This window comes from Ahaetulla prasina, chromosome 2, assembly GCF_028640845.1.
Source record: "Ahaetulla prasina isolate Xishuangbanna chromosome 2, ASM2864084v1, whole genome shotgun sequence".
Lineage (NCBI taxonomy): Eukaryota > Metazoa > Chordata > Lepidosauria > Squamata > Colubridae > Ahaetulla > Ahaetulla prasina.
The window spans coordinates 18,156,962-18,170,250 of NC_080540.1; the positions used below are offsets into that span (position 1 = coordinate 18,156,962).

At 43.8% G+C, this 13,289-nt stretch overlaps 1 protein-coding gene across 2 annotated transcripts in view; it reads right to left on the reverse strand.

The window, feature by feature from the left end:
* The window catches only part of LOC131191689 (early activation antigen CD69-like), a 51,722-nt gene extending 40,921 nt beyond the window's left edge, over positions 1-10,801 (reverse strand). Inside the window, exon 1 of one of the 2 annotated variants that reach the window (XM_058170096.1) lies at positions 10,657-10,801. The gene's annotated coding sequence lies outside the window, so the exon portion shown is untranslated. The remainder of the gene's footprint in view (positions 1-10,656) is intronic. The other variant, XM_058170098.1, reaches the window with a different exon arrangement.
* Positions 10,802-13,289: the final 2,488 nt, after the last annotated feature.

The window sequence follows — 13,289 nt, forward strand, 5'->3', positions numbered from 1 at the left end:
CTTATACTCCAAAAAATATGGTACATAAGGCAAGTAGCCAAAGATAATGGTATTTACACTTAAAAAAAAATATTGTCTGTATTTTGACATATAACACTGAAAGCATCAGGTTATCTGATGAATTGTAGTGGACTTCCCCCATTCATGGTTTTAAAACTCTACTGCTGTCCTGACAAGGACTTTGTACTTTTTCTTGGCTATGGACAGGAGGAATCCACCAACTATCACCACAAGAAATTACATGGTCATTTAGGCATAACTATAGAACAGTGGTCTCCAACCCTGGCAACTTTACGACTTGTGGACTTCAATTCCCAGAATTCCTCAGCCAGCGCATGCTGGCTGAGGAATTCTGGGAGTTGAAGTCCACAAGTCGTAAAGTTGCCAAGGTTGGAGACCACTGCTATAGAACACGTAGGGCAATTGGTCCTACCATACAATTACAGAAAGTAAACTATGAAAAATGAAAGACAGTCATCATTTGTCTGCATTTGTTATAAATTTGTAACTTTTCAAGTCTTTCTTAATGACATCATACAGAGTCATAATCTGATTCAGTTTGAAATCCTTTCTCTGAAAAATAGTGCTGCAAAATACAGTCCTCAAATTATAACCATTCATTTAGTGACCGTTGGAAGTTAAAACAGAACTGAAAAAATGACTTATGACCATTTTGTTTTACACTTATGACCATTGCAGAATCCCCATGGTCATGTTATCAAAATTTGGATGCTTGGCAACTGGTTCATACTTATGACGGTTGCAGTATCCAAGGGTCACACAATCCCCCTTTTGAAAACTTCTCATAAGCAAAGTCAATGGGGAATCCTGATTCACTTAACAACCGTATTACTGACTCAACACCTGCAGTGATTCACTTAACTGTGGCAAGGCAGGCCATACGATGGAGCAGAACTCATTTAACAACTGTCTCACTTAGTAACAGAAATTTTGGGCTCAATGGTCATAAATCGAGGACTACCTGTAAGCTAGCTTTAGATCAATTATTAGTGGCGCATAGGGAGGTTGTATGCCTATTACAGAAAAGTGCCTGCCTGTTTCATGAAGGCTTAACTACACAAGAACTGAAGTTAGCTACCCTGTTTCCCAGAAAATAAGACCTCCCCGGATAATAAGCCCAAAAGGGTTTTTGAGCGCATGCGCTAAAATACCCACCCACCCCCGAAAATAAAGCCCTCCCTGAAAATATTAAAACACATGCGCAGGCGGTCCCCACCATTTCCTCTGGTTAGGGTTCGATAGAGAGAGCTGGAAATTAGGTAAGACAGCAAGAGGAGCCCCGTCTTGTTCCAGGTGCCCCAAAATAATAAGACTTCCCTGAAAATAAGGCCAAGCGCTTATTTCAGGCTTTAAAAAAAATATAAGACAGGGGAAACATGGTAGAATAGATAAGAGAATGACAGAGTTGGAAGGGACCTTAGAGCAGGGGTCTCCAACCTTGGCAACTTTAAGACTTCCAGACTTCCTCAGCCAGCAAAGCTTTAAAGCTCTTAAAGCTTTAAACTCACGCCCTCGTCACTTCCCGCCTGGACTATTGCAATGCTCTCTACATGGGGCTCCCCTTGAAGAGCACCAGGAGGCTCCAGCTAGTCCAGAATGCGGCCGCGCGGGTGATAGAGGGGGCACCGCGTTGCTCCCATATAACACCCATCCTGTGCGGCCTACACTGGTTGCCAGTAGCCTTCCGGGTGCAATTCAAGGTGCTGGTTACCACCTTTAAAGCACTCCATGGCTTAGGACCGGGGTATTTGCGAGACCGCCTTCTGCCACTGATTGCCTCCCAACGACCTGTGCGCTCCCACAGAGCGGGCCTCCTCAGGGTGCCGTCGACCAAACAATGTAGGTTGGCGGCCCCCAGGGGGAGGGCTTTCTCTCTGGCAGCACCAGCCCTATGGAACGAGCTACCTCCGGGGTTACGCCAACTCCCCGACCTCCGGGCCTTCAAACGTGAACTGAAGACTTTACTATTTCACCGAGCGGGACTAGCCTAAGACATATTTTAGCGAAATTTTAAGGGGTTTTAATCGGTCTTTGACCGTTTTAGTGATTCGGCCAGTAAATATTTGCTTTTAATTGTTTTTAAACATTGTTATTTATTAATTTATATTGTATTGGTGTGGGTATTTTAACATTGGCTGTAAACCGCCCTGAGTCCTCTGGGAGATGGTGCGGTATAGAAATGTAATAAGAAAGAAAGAAAGAAAGAAAGAAAGAAAGAAAGAAAGAAAGAAAGAAAGAAAGAAAGAAAGAAAGAAAGAAAGAAAGAAAGAAAGAAAGTTGCCAATGTTGGAGACCCCTGCATTAGAGGTTTTCTAGTCCAACCTCCTGCTCAGGCAAGAAAACCCAACCATTTCAGATAAATGGTTGTCCAATCTCTTTAAAAACTTCCAATGTTTGAATCAAGAATCTGAGCTGGCTGATCTTAAAAAGCTAAGATCCTTTCGTGGATCACTGCCTTGTTATGACTAAGGGGCTAGTACAGCTCATTGAAGCTACAAGCTAAGCCATGCAGGGCCATCCAAGATGGACAGGTCATAGTGGAAAGTTGTAACAAAACACAGTCCACTGGAGAAGGAAATGCCAACCCACTCCAGTATCTTTTCCAAGAAAACCTCCTGGACAGTATCAAAAGTCAAAAAGATATGACGCCAGAAGATGAGCCCCTCAGGTCAGAAGGTATCCAATATGCTGCTGGGTTTGAGCAGAGGACTATTATACCAGCGGTGAAATCCTGCCGGATCTATCTGGCTCACGCGAACCAGTAGCGCTGGTGGCAGGAGGCTCCGCCCATCCGCTGGGATGTCATTACGTCCCGTTTTTGACCCTCTGCGTATGTACAGAAGAGGCGCGTGTGCTCCCATTCCCAAACCAGTAGCGAAGGTAAGTGGATTTCATCGCTGAATTATACGTAGCTCCAGAAAGCGTGAAGCAGTTGGGCCAAAGCCAAAAGGACACTCAGCTATGGATATGCCTGGTAGTAAAAGGTTGGCAACTGGTTCATATTTATGACTGTCGCAGTGTCCCGGGATCATGTGATCACTATTTGCAACCTTCTGACAAGCAAAGTCAATGGGAAATGAGAATCACTTAACAACCATGTTACTAAATCAATACCCGCAGTGATTCACTTAACTGTGGCAAGAAAGGTTGTAAAATGGGCCAAAATTCACTTAACAACCATCTCACTTAGCAACAGGAATTTTGGACACAATGGTGGTCATAAGTGAAAGATTACCTGTAACTAGCCTTAGATTAATTATTACTGGAGCATGGGGAGGTTGTATGCATATTACAGAAAGCTGCCTGCATGTTTCATGAAGGCATAATTACGCAACTGAAGTTAGCTTAGGGACTTTCCTTAACCAGGGACTTGAATTTGAAGGCAGCACTACTTCCGTTGGCATCCGCCTTTAGGTTTTGAGGGAAGCTCCAACTTCAGTCTGGGTCTTTGCTCTAGGGCCAGCTCTGCACTCTCTGATGACACAACATGTGTTCAGCAAGGTCCCTCCAGTAACCCACTTCCTGCATTGTCACTTCAAAAAAATAAAGTGCCTGGGCCAAAGGCAATCAGCTGTAGCTATGCCTGACGGTGAAAGGAAATGATGATATAAAGAACAATATTGCAAAGAAATAGAGGAAACAATAGAATGGGAAAGATTAGAGATTTTCCAAGAAAATTGGAGATATCAAGGAAATTCAAAGATGGACAAAAATGGTAGGGAGCTAATAGAAGCAGAAGAGATCAAGAAGTGGTGGCAAGAATATACAGAACTATGCACGAAAGATCTTTATGACCATAGTAATCCTGATGGTGTGACCTTGATTGAGACAGACATCCTAGAGACCAAAGTCAAGTAAGCCTTAGGAAGCATATGCCACCCAATCTGGGAAAATCAAAAATAGCCACAGGATTGGAAAAATTCAGCTGACATTCCAATACCAAATAAGGGCAATGCCAAAGAATGTTCAAATTACTCTACAATTGTACTGAATTCACACGCTGGGAAAGGTTATGTTCAAAATCCTACAAGCTAGGCTTCAGCAGTATGTGAACTGAGAACTACCAGAAGTATACTCAGGGTTTCAAAGAGACAAAAGAACTAGAGATCAAATTGCCAACATTCACTGGATTATGGAGAGAGCAAGGGAGTTCCAGAAAAACATCTATTTCAGCTTCAATCATCAAGCTAAAACCTTTGATTGTGTGGATGACAACAAACAGTGGCAAGTTTTTAAAGAGATGGGAATACCATACCATCTTATTTGTCCCCTGAGAAATCTGTACACAGGTCATGCATGGTACATTAGTTAGAACCGGACATGAAACACCTGATTGGATTAAAATTGGGAAAGCGGTATGACAAGGCTATGGATTGTCACCCTGCTCATTTAACTTATATGCATCATGTGAAATACATGTAATCAGAATAACAGAAGAAGAGAAGTGCAGAGAAGAGCAACAAAGATGATTAGAGGACTGGAGGCTAAAACATATGAAGAACGGTTGCAGGAACTGGGTATGTCTAGTTTAATAAAAAGAAGGACTAGGGGAGACATGATAGCAGTGTTCCAATATCTCAGGGGTTGTCACAAAGAAGAGGGAGTCGGGCTGTTCTCCAAAGCACCTGAGGGTAGAACAAGAAGCAATGGGTGGAAACTGATCAAAGAAAGAAGCAACTTAGAACTAAGGAGAAATTTCCTGACAGTTAGAACAATTAATAAGTGGAACGACTTGCCTTCAGAAGTTGTGAATGCTCCAACACTGGAAATTTTTAAGAAAATGTTGGATAACCATCTGTCTGAGATGGTGTAGGGTTTCCTGCCTGGGCAGGGGGTTGGACTAGAAGGCCTCCAAGATCCCTTCCAACTCTGTTGTTATGTTATGTTATGTTATGTTATGTTATGTTATGTTATATTATATATTATATTATATTATATATTATATTATATTATATTATATTATGTTATGTTATATTATATTATGTTATATGTTATATTATATTATATTATATTATATTATGTTATGTTATGTTATGTTATGTTATGTTATGTTATGTTATGTTATGTTATGTTATGTTATGTTATGTTATGTTATGTTATGTTATGTTATGTTATGTTATGTTATGTTATGTTATGTTATGTTATGTTATGAATTGGAAGAGACCTTGGAGGTCTTTTAGTCCAACCCCCTGAGAGAAATATAGATTCCAGTAATACAACCATTAAACACTGCTTTTGCATAGGTTTTTGCTATTGGTACAAATAAGGAAGTATAGCAACAGTTTCACACTTTGACAGGAGCGAAAAGTACTGAAAGCAGGGTGGATAAAAATCAATGGTTTTTTTTTTAAATTAAAAAAATCAGATTTTTTAAATTTAAATCCGGTTTTTTTTAAAATCTAAAACAGATTTTTTATTTGTATCAAATTTATTTTAATAAAATGTTTTTGGAGTAAAAATCTATCTAAAGGTAGTTTTCTATTTAAGATACATTACTAATTTACTTTATTCAGCATGAAATGGAGCTTAGTTATGTAACATGAGCCTGTATATTCTGCAATATTGGGACTGTTGGTGAGTCAACAGCAGATCAGAGGAGGAGCCACTGCAGGACAGAGATGACAGTTGCTCTTTAAAAATTATGATTTTAATCGAATTATTTATTTATTTATTTATTTATTTATTTACATTTATATCCCGTCCTTCTCCGAAGACTCAGGGCAGCTTACAGTGTATAAGGCAATAGTCTCATTCTATTTGTATATTTACAAAGTCAACTTATTGCCCCCCCAACAATCTGGGTTCTCATTTTACCTACCTTATAAAGGATGGAAGACTGAGTCAACCTTGGGCCGGGCTTGAACCTGCAGTAATTGCAGGCTACTGTGTTCTAATAACAGGCTTCTTTACAGCCTGAGCTACCACGGCCCTTATTTATCACACTTTTATACCACCCTTCTCCGAAGACTCAGGGCGGTTTACAGTCAAGATAAAATTTTACAAAAATACACAATTAAGAACAATATTTAAAAATCTAATTCAAAAATTGGCCCCATAATTTAAAACTAATCAGATAAAAATAGACCCTAATAAAAACCACCTCGATTAAAATTGTAATTAGGCCAACCCTGCTCGATGGAATAAAAGAGTCTTAATCTCGCGCTTAAAGGTCCAGAGGTCGGGGAGTTGGCGTAGCTCCACAGGTAACTCATTCAACAGGGCAGGAGCCCCTACAGAGAAGGCCCTCCCCCTGGGAGCCACCAGTCGGCATTGTTTGGCCAACGGCACCCCAAGGAGGCCCTCCCTATGGGAGCGCACAGGTCGACGGGAGGCTGTTGGTGGCAGAAGGCGGTCCCGTAAGTAGCCCGGTCCCAAGCCATGGAGTGCTTTAAAGGTGAGAACCAGCACCTTGAATTGCACCCGGAAGACCACCGGTAACCAATGCAGCCTGCGCAGGAGAGGTGTTATATGGGAGCTAAGAGCCGCTCCCTCTATCCCCCACGCAGCCGCATTCTGGACCAGTTGGAGCCTCCTGGTGCTCTTCAAGGGGAGCCCCATATAGAGAGCATTGCAGTAGTCCAGGCGAGAGGTGACGAGGGCGTGAGTGACCATGCATAACGAATCTCAGTCCAGGAAGGGACGCAACTGGCATATCAGGCGCACCTGATAAAAAGCTCCCCTGGCGACGGCCGTCAAGTGCTCTTCCAGCGACAGCCATACATCCAGGAGAACGCCTAAGTTGCATACCGTCTCCCTGGGGGCCAATGCCTCGCTCCCCCACAGTCAGCGATGGAACTAGCTGACTGTGCCGGGATGCTGGCATCCACAGCCACTCTGTTTTGGATGGGTTGAGTCAGAGTCTGTTCTTCCCCATCCAGACCCGTACGGCCTCAAGGCACCGGGACATCACTTCGACGGCTTCGTTGGGGTGGTTTGGGGTGGAAATATACAGCTGAGTATCATCAGCGTATAGATGGCAATTCACCCCGAAACCATGGATGATCTCCCCCAGCGGCTTCATATAAATGTTGAACAGGAGTGGCGAGAGAACCGACCCCTGCGGCACCCCACAAGTGAGGTGCCTCGCAGTCGATCTCTGCCCTCCTGCCAAGACAGTCTGCGAACGGTCAGAGACGTAGGAGGAGAACCACCGAAAAACGATGCCCCCCACTCCCAGACCCCCCCAACCACCGCAGAAGGATACCATGGTCGATGGTATCAAAAGCCGCTGATAGATCTAGTAGGACCAGGACAGAGAAACAACCCCTGTCCCGAGCCCTCCAGAGATCATCAACCAACACGACCAAAGTCGTCTCCGTGCTGTACCCGGGCCGGAAGCTGGACTGGCACGGGTCTAGATAGACAGTTTCCTCCAGGTACCGAGGAAGCTGCCATGCCACCACACTCTCAACAACCTTCGCCACAAAGCGAAGGTTGGAGACAGGACGATAATTAGCTAATACAGATGGATCCAGGGAGGGCTTCTTAAGTAGGGGCCTCACCACCGCCTCCTTCAAGGCGGCTGGGAAGACTCCCTCCACCAAAGAAGCGTTGATAATTCCCTGAAGCCAGCCTCGTGTAACCTCCTGTGTGGCCAGTACCAGCCAGGAGGGACACGGGTCCAGTAAACATGTGGTCGCATTCAGCCTCCCTAGTAACCTGTCCATGTCCTCAGAGTCGAACTCTCCCCAAACAACATTTTCAAGAACCGCCTCCGTCATCTCGCCTGGCACTACCCAATCTGCGTCCAGTCCGTCCCGGATCCGAGCGATTTTATTGTGCAGATATAATCCAAAATCCTCAGCACGTCCTTGCAAGGGGTCCTCCCGCGCTCCCTGAGAAAGAAGGGAGCGGGTTACCCTAAACAAGGCGGCTGGGTGGTTATCTGCCGATGCGATAAGAGAGGAAAAATACTCACATTTTGCCACTCTTATCGCCACCAGGTAGGTCTGAATATGCGACCTAACTAGTGTTCGGTCGGATTCAGAACGGCTGGCCCTCCAGTCGCTCTCCAGGCGTCTTTTCCAGCGCTTCATCTCTCTCAGCTCCTCAGAAAACCAAGGAGCCGGTTGAGAACAACGCCGGGTCAGAGGCCGCAAAGGCACGACCCGGTCCAAAGCCCCCGACCTTTCCCAGGCGGCGACCAGTTCTTCAGCCGAGCCGTTTAATTTAAACCATGGTTTAATTTAAACCATGATTTAAATCACTAGCAAAAAGGTTTGATTTAAATAGTATTGATTTAAATCAAGCCTTTTTACTAGTGATTTGAATCGTGATTCAAATCAACTTGATTTAAATCAAATCCACCCTGACTGAAAGGCTATTTTTTAAATTAGCACCGGTAATACAGAGCCTGTTTCAGCAATGCTATTCCCTCAAGTACTGATATTTATCAATAAACATTTAAATATATTAAATATTAATCAATAAATAGGTATTTATTTATATGCCAGCCATCTCACTGTAAATAATTCTGGGCATCTATCCTGGCAAGGTGGTGAGGCATTTCTGGGAGGGATAAGCAAAGAATGCCTAGAGTGTATGCAGAGAGTACACAAGTCATCCTTGTGTTATGACCATTTTGTTTACAATTACGGGTGTCATACCCACCACACCCGCATGGTTGTGTGATCCATGTTTGGGCACTCGGAAGCCCACCTACATTTGGCCTTGGTGCTACAACTCTCCAGAAAATATTCTCTAACCATGTTTTAATATGTATTTCCAGGACTCCAGGCAAACTTGTGGACAAATTATACAGGAACAGGGTTTTTCTCCGAAGGAGATGGAGGATGGTAATACTGAATCCCAATTTCCAAAGAATTGTGCCTCAGGGAAATAGATAACAGAATGACTGAGTTGGAAGGGACCTTAGAGGTCTTCTAGTCCAGGGGTCCCCAACCTTTCGGACCTCAGGGATCACTAAATTCATAATTTTAAATCCCGTGGACCACTAACATGATTTGCCTAATGACCAGCTGGGTGGGCGTAGGTAGTTGGTCATGTGACTGGGTGGCGTGGCCAATTCGATGTCACGTGGAGGGGTGCCTCATCAGCCTGTACTTGCCTCTCCCCTCTCAGCCATTCCTCGCCTCCCTGCCTGGGCTCCTTAGGCCCCCTACAGGAAGCAGTTGTTGGAGCTAAGCAGCCACCATAAGAAAGAGTTGGCAAAACAGCTCAGTTCAAATTGGATCTGACCCTGAAGGAGGCTCAGCAGAAGCACCTCACTGAGGACTTTGAGCATAGGCTTTCCAAGCAGAGAGAAGACCTGTGGGAGTGCAAGGCAGATGGCTGGAGGCTCAGCGGGCTGAAATGGTCAGCCAGTTCCAGGCCATGATGCAGTCCCACTGGAAAAAGGCCCTCGGGGTCTTTGCCACCAACACTTCCCTGCAGCCTTTTACCCAAAGCCCCACACCAGGAGGCTGAAGCAGACCCCAAGTCAGAATTACTGCCCCCCTCCGACTCACACAAAAAGACCCCAAAGGGGGAGACTCTCTACTACAGCAACATAAATGTTCATTGTAATATCTGTCCCAGGGGCTATAGTTTGAGGACCCCTGATTTAGTGCAATATAAAAAATGCAAATAATTTTTCCTTAAATTAGTTTCCATTCATTTTTTTCTTGTCCCGCCTTCAGATCCTTTGGAGAATAGGTTAATTCCCCTCTCCTTTGTGACAACCCCATAAAGATGTATGATAGGGATAATAACCATAGTCTGAGTAACAGTGCTCTGCTTAGGAACTTTGACAGGCTGTAAGTCTTTTTTTTTTTTTTTGCAACTTTGACAACGGGAAAAAAAAAAGGAAACATGCGTTTCAACTTTCTAAGCAGCAACCAGCAGCTCATCTTTCCTGTTGCACTTTGAGATTCATCCAGCCAATAGTAGCGCGAGCCAGGCTTTTCTGATGTGTAAGATTTGCATCTGGTATCACTGCAATTTCAGCCGCTGGACTGGGGCAGGTCAAGGCCCAGGCCCAGAAAGTTCCATACCAAAATCTATATTGTTGCACTCAAGAGAAACGGGTCTCCTGAATGACTTACAAGAAATTAAGTGCAGGTTCCTTTCTCAAGTCTTAATAATTTCAGCGGGGGAGGGGGGGAATCCATAGTGGAGACCCATGCACGAGATCGCATTTTCTATGTATTTTTTCTCTATACACCAAAACTCGGGTGTTTTTTTTTTAAAAAATCACGTCATCGACTATCTCCACTACCCACTGTTTATCCTAATTTCCCGAATCCCTAAAGAAGTATGCCGACACGCATCTTGGAGGGACGCGCGAAACGTGTTGCAAAACCCGTTTTTAAATGAGTAATAGGCGGCCCGTTTTAGCAATGTTAGCCGCCGAAAACCCCGCTAGACCCCCTGAGAAACGCTTAGCCTGGATGGCTTGTTAGAAAGTACACGCGCGCAGAGTCGTTTCCCGAATAAGAAGTCCACTTTTCCGAAATTACAAAGTGGCAGCGCAAAGCAGCCATCCTCGGATTCCGCCACACACACCCCACTCCCCGCCCCAAACAAGGAGAAAGTTTGCTCAACTGGGCCAAATCACCTGCCCTACGGGAAGCACCCAACGCCGGGAGTCCCCAAGGGCGAAAACAGTCCGTCCGTCCCCCACAAAGTCCCAAATACCTGGGGAGCTCCAGCTCAGCCGCCCTCACTGCTCTGCACTATATTTAACCTTCAAGCCAGCCGGCGTAAAATCCAACGTTGCAGCTTCCGCCTCTTAAGTATGTTGGAGTAAGGCTGACTCATGTCAGGAGATGGGGGGAAAGGTGGAGAAAACTGTCCTCATTTTCTCTATATTGCCTTTTCTATCCCACACACCCCCTCCCTTCCTCCTTTTTCGCCGTAGTCTTGGCGTGCCCCGTTTAACCCTTGACGGGTTTAAAAAAATAAGCGGGTAAAGGGAGGCGGCTTCAAAGAAAAGATTTGAGCTATAAATCAGTGTTTCTCAACCTTGGCAACGTTAAGACCTATAGGGAGTCTTTTAACTCCCAGAATTCCCCAGCCAGCCATGCTGAGAGTATTTTTGAAGTCCACAGGTCTTAACGTTGCCAAGGTTGAGAAACCTGTGGGAAGCCCCCACCCCCCACGCCCCCGCCCCCATGAAATGTTTTAGGAAATATTTTTTTAAAAGGCAGAATATTACATTTCCCTAAATGAGAAATGGAGAAATGTGTTTTTAGAGGCAGCCCCCAAATCTTTCTTAATAGCCTACAGGGGATGCCAGTACTTAAGAGATAAAGAGCTTATTGAAAGAGGAAGACGCCTATCTAGATAGCTCTGTTCATAAGCAAAGCAAATACTGCAGGCAGAAATACATTCAAGACAGGATATTATGAAACTCCTTGCAGACAGCTAGCAAAGGCAGAATGGTAGGTTTAGAAAGCAGCCCCTCACCCAAGATCCAACAAAAGAGGAAAGCCATTAGCCACAATAGGAAATGCCCAAGATCCTTTCAGAACACAAGCCTCTTCATTGCACCACCCCCATAGCAGTTCAAACTCCGATTAGCTCAGACAAACACCTAGGATTTGCAGTTCCTCTTTTTCCTATAGAGCCAGCTATGATTCCTACATAACCCGTACATGACCCCCATAGGAATCTGACCACAACCAGTAGAATATTAAAAGGACATATTCTTGCACAGGAACAGGAAGCTCAATTACAAAGCCCAAAGAAGGTATTAAAAAAACCCACCCACTCTCAACTCCATTGTGTCAGCTGCCCAAAATCTCATGTGGTTCTGCTTCACCAATAAACCTCTCTTTTCAATCAGCCTTCATGTTGTTTTGAGTATCTTTCTCCCAGCTTGGAATTGAACCGGATGGATATTTCTTCCAACACTGCTATAAATCATTCCATTGAAGCAGCCTCCCTTTACATACTTAATGATTCCCTTAATTCATGTTCGATGCATTGCCAGAAACAAATGCTAATCTCTTCATTGAATCTGTATATGATTTTGTTGTTTGCCGTGCTCCAGGTACCTTATGGAAGCTGAGAAGATTCTTGCCCTCAGGCTGCGAGATTGCTCACACAGACCTGGTTGTTTTACTTTCGGATGCACTTTTAAATATCATCAAGTGCGCAAATGGAATGATTTATAGCAGTGTTGTCTCAGTCTTGGCAGCTTTAAGACCTGTGGGCTTCAACTCCCAGAATTCCCCAGCCAGCCATGTTGGAATTCTGGGACTAGAAATCCACAGGTCTTAAAGTTATCAAGATTGAGAAACACTGATTTATAGTACAGGTATCGTCCTCGAGTTAGGACCGTTAATTGAGCCCCAAATTTATTTTGCTAAATGAGAAATTTGTTAAGTGAGTCTTCTCCTATTTTACCACCTTTCTTGCCACATTTGTTAACTGAAACACTGCATTGGTTAAGTTAGTAACACAGTTGTTAAGTGAATTTGGCTTCTCTGTTGACTTTGCATGACAGAGGATCGCAAAAGCAGATCAGGTGTCCAAGCGACACTGCAATTGTCGTAAGTATGAGTCAGTTGCCAAGCATCTGAAATTTGATCATATGACCTCAGAGATGCTACAATGGTCATACATGAAAAACAGCTATAAGTACTGAAGAAGAAGATAAAGTTCCTGCCACAATTTTTCCTTTTGGGAATTATAACGGATTGTACAGGGATTGAGACTAAATTGATTCTGAATTTAATAACAGCAGCAAGACTGTTGATTGGACAATACTGGAAGAAAGAAGAGATACCTACAATAGAAGAATGGATACTGAAAGTTACTAATTTGGCTGAGATGGCTAAAATCTCAGCTTTTTTAAAAGACAATACGCAGGAAAGATATTTAATTGAATGGAAAAAATGGATTGATTATCTACAAAATAGATATCAGATTAAGAAATATCAGATTGCCTTTGAATAATTAGAAAGTTATTTTATGTAATGGGGAGGGGGTTGGGAGATGAAAAGCTTTGGATGTGGTTATTTGGATTGGAAGGGAAAATTTTATTCTATGTTTGGTTTATGTATAACAATACCTTGTGATTGACCCGGGAAGCCAGGGGGAGGGAGGGAGGGGGGAAGGGGGTTTTTTGGGAGGGAGGGGGGAAAAAGGGGGAAAAATGTTTTTGTTTTTTAAAACTCTTTCAATAAAAAAAAAAACAGCTATGTCACCTTTTGCAGTGTCGTTGTAACTTCGAATGGTCACTAAATGAACTGTTGTAAGTCGAAGATTACCCATATAAATCATCCCTTTGAAGCTGCCTACCTTTACGTGCTTGATGATTTTTA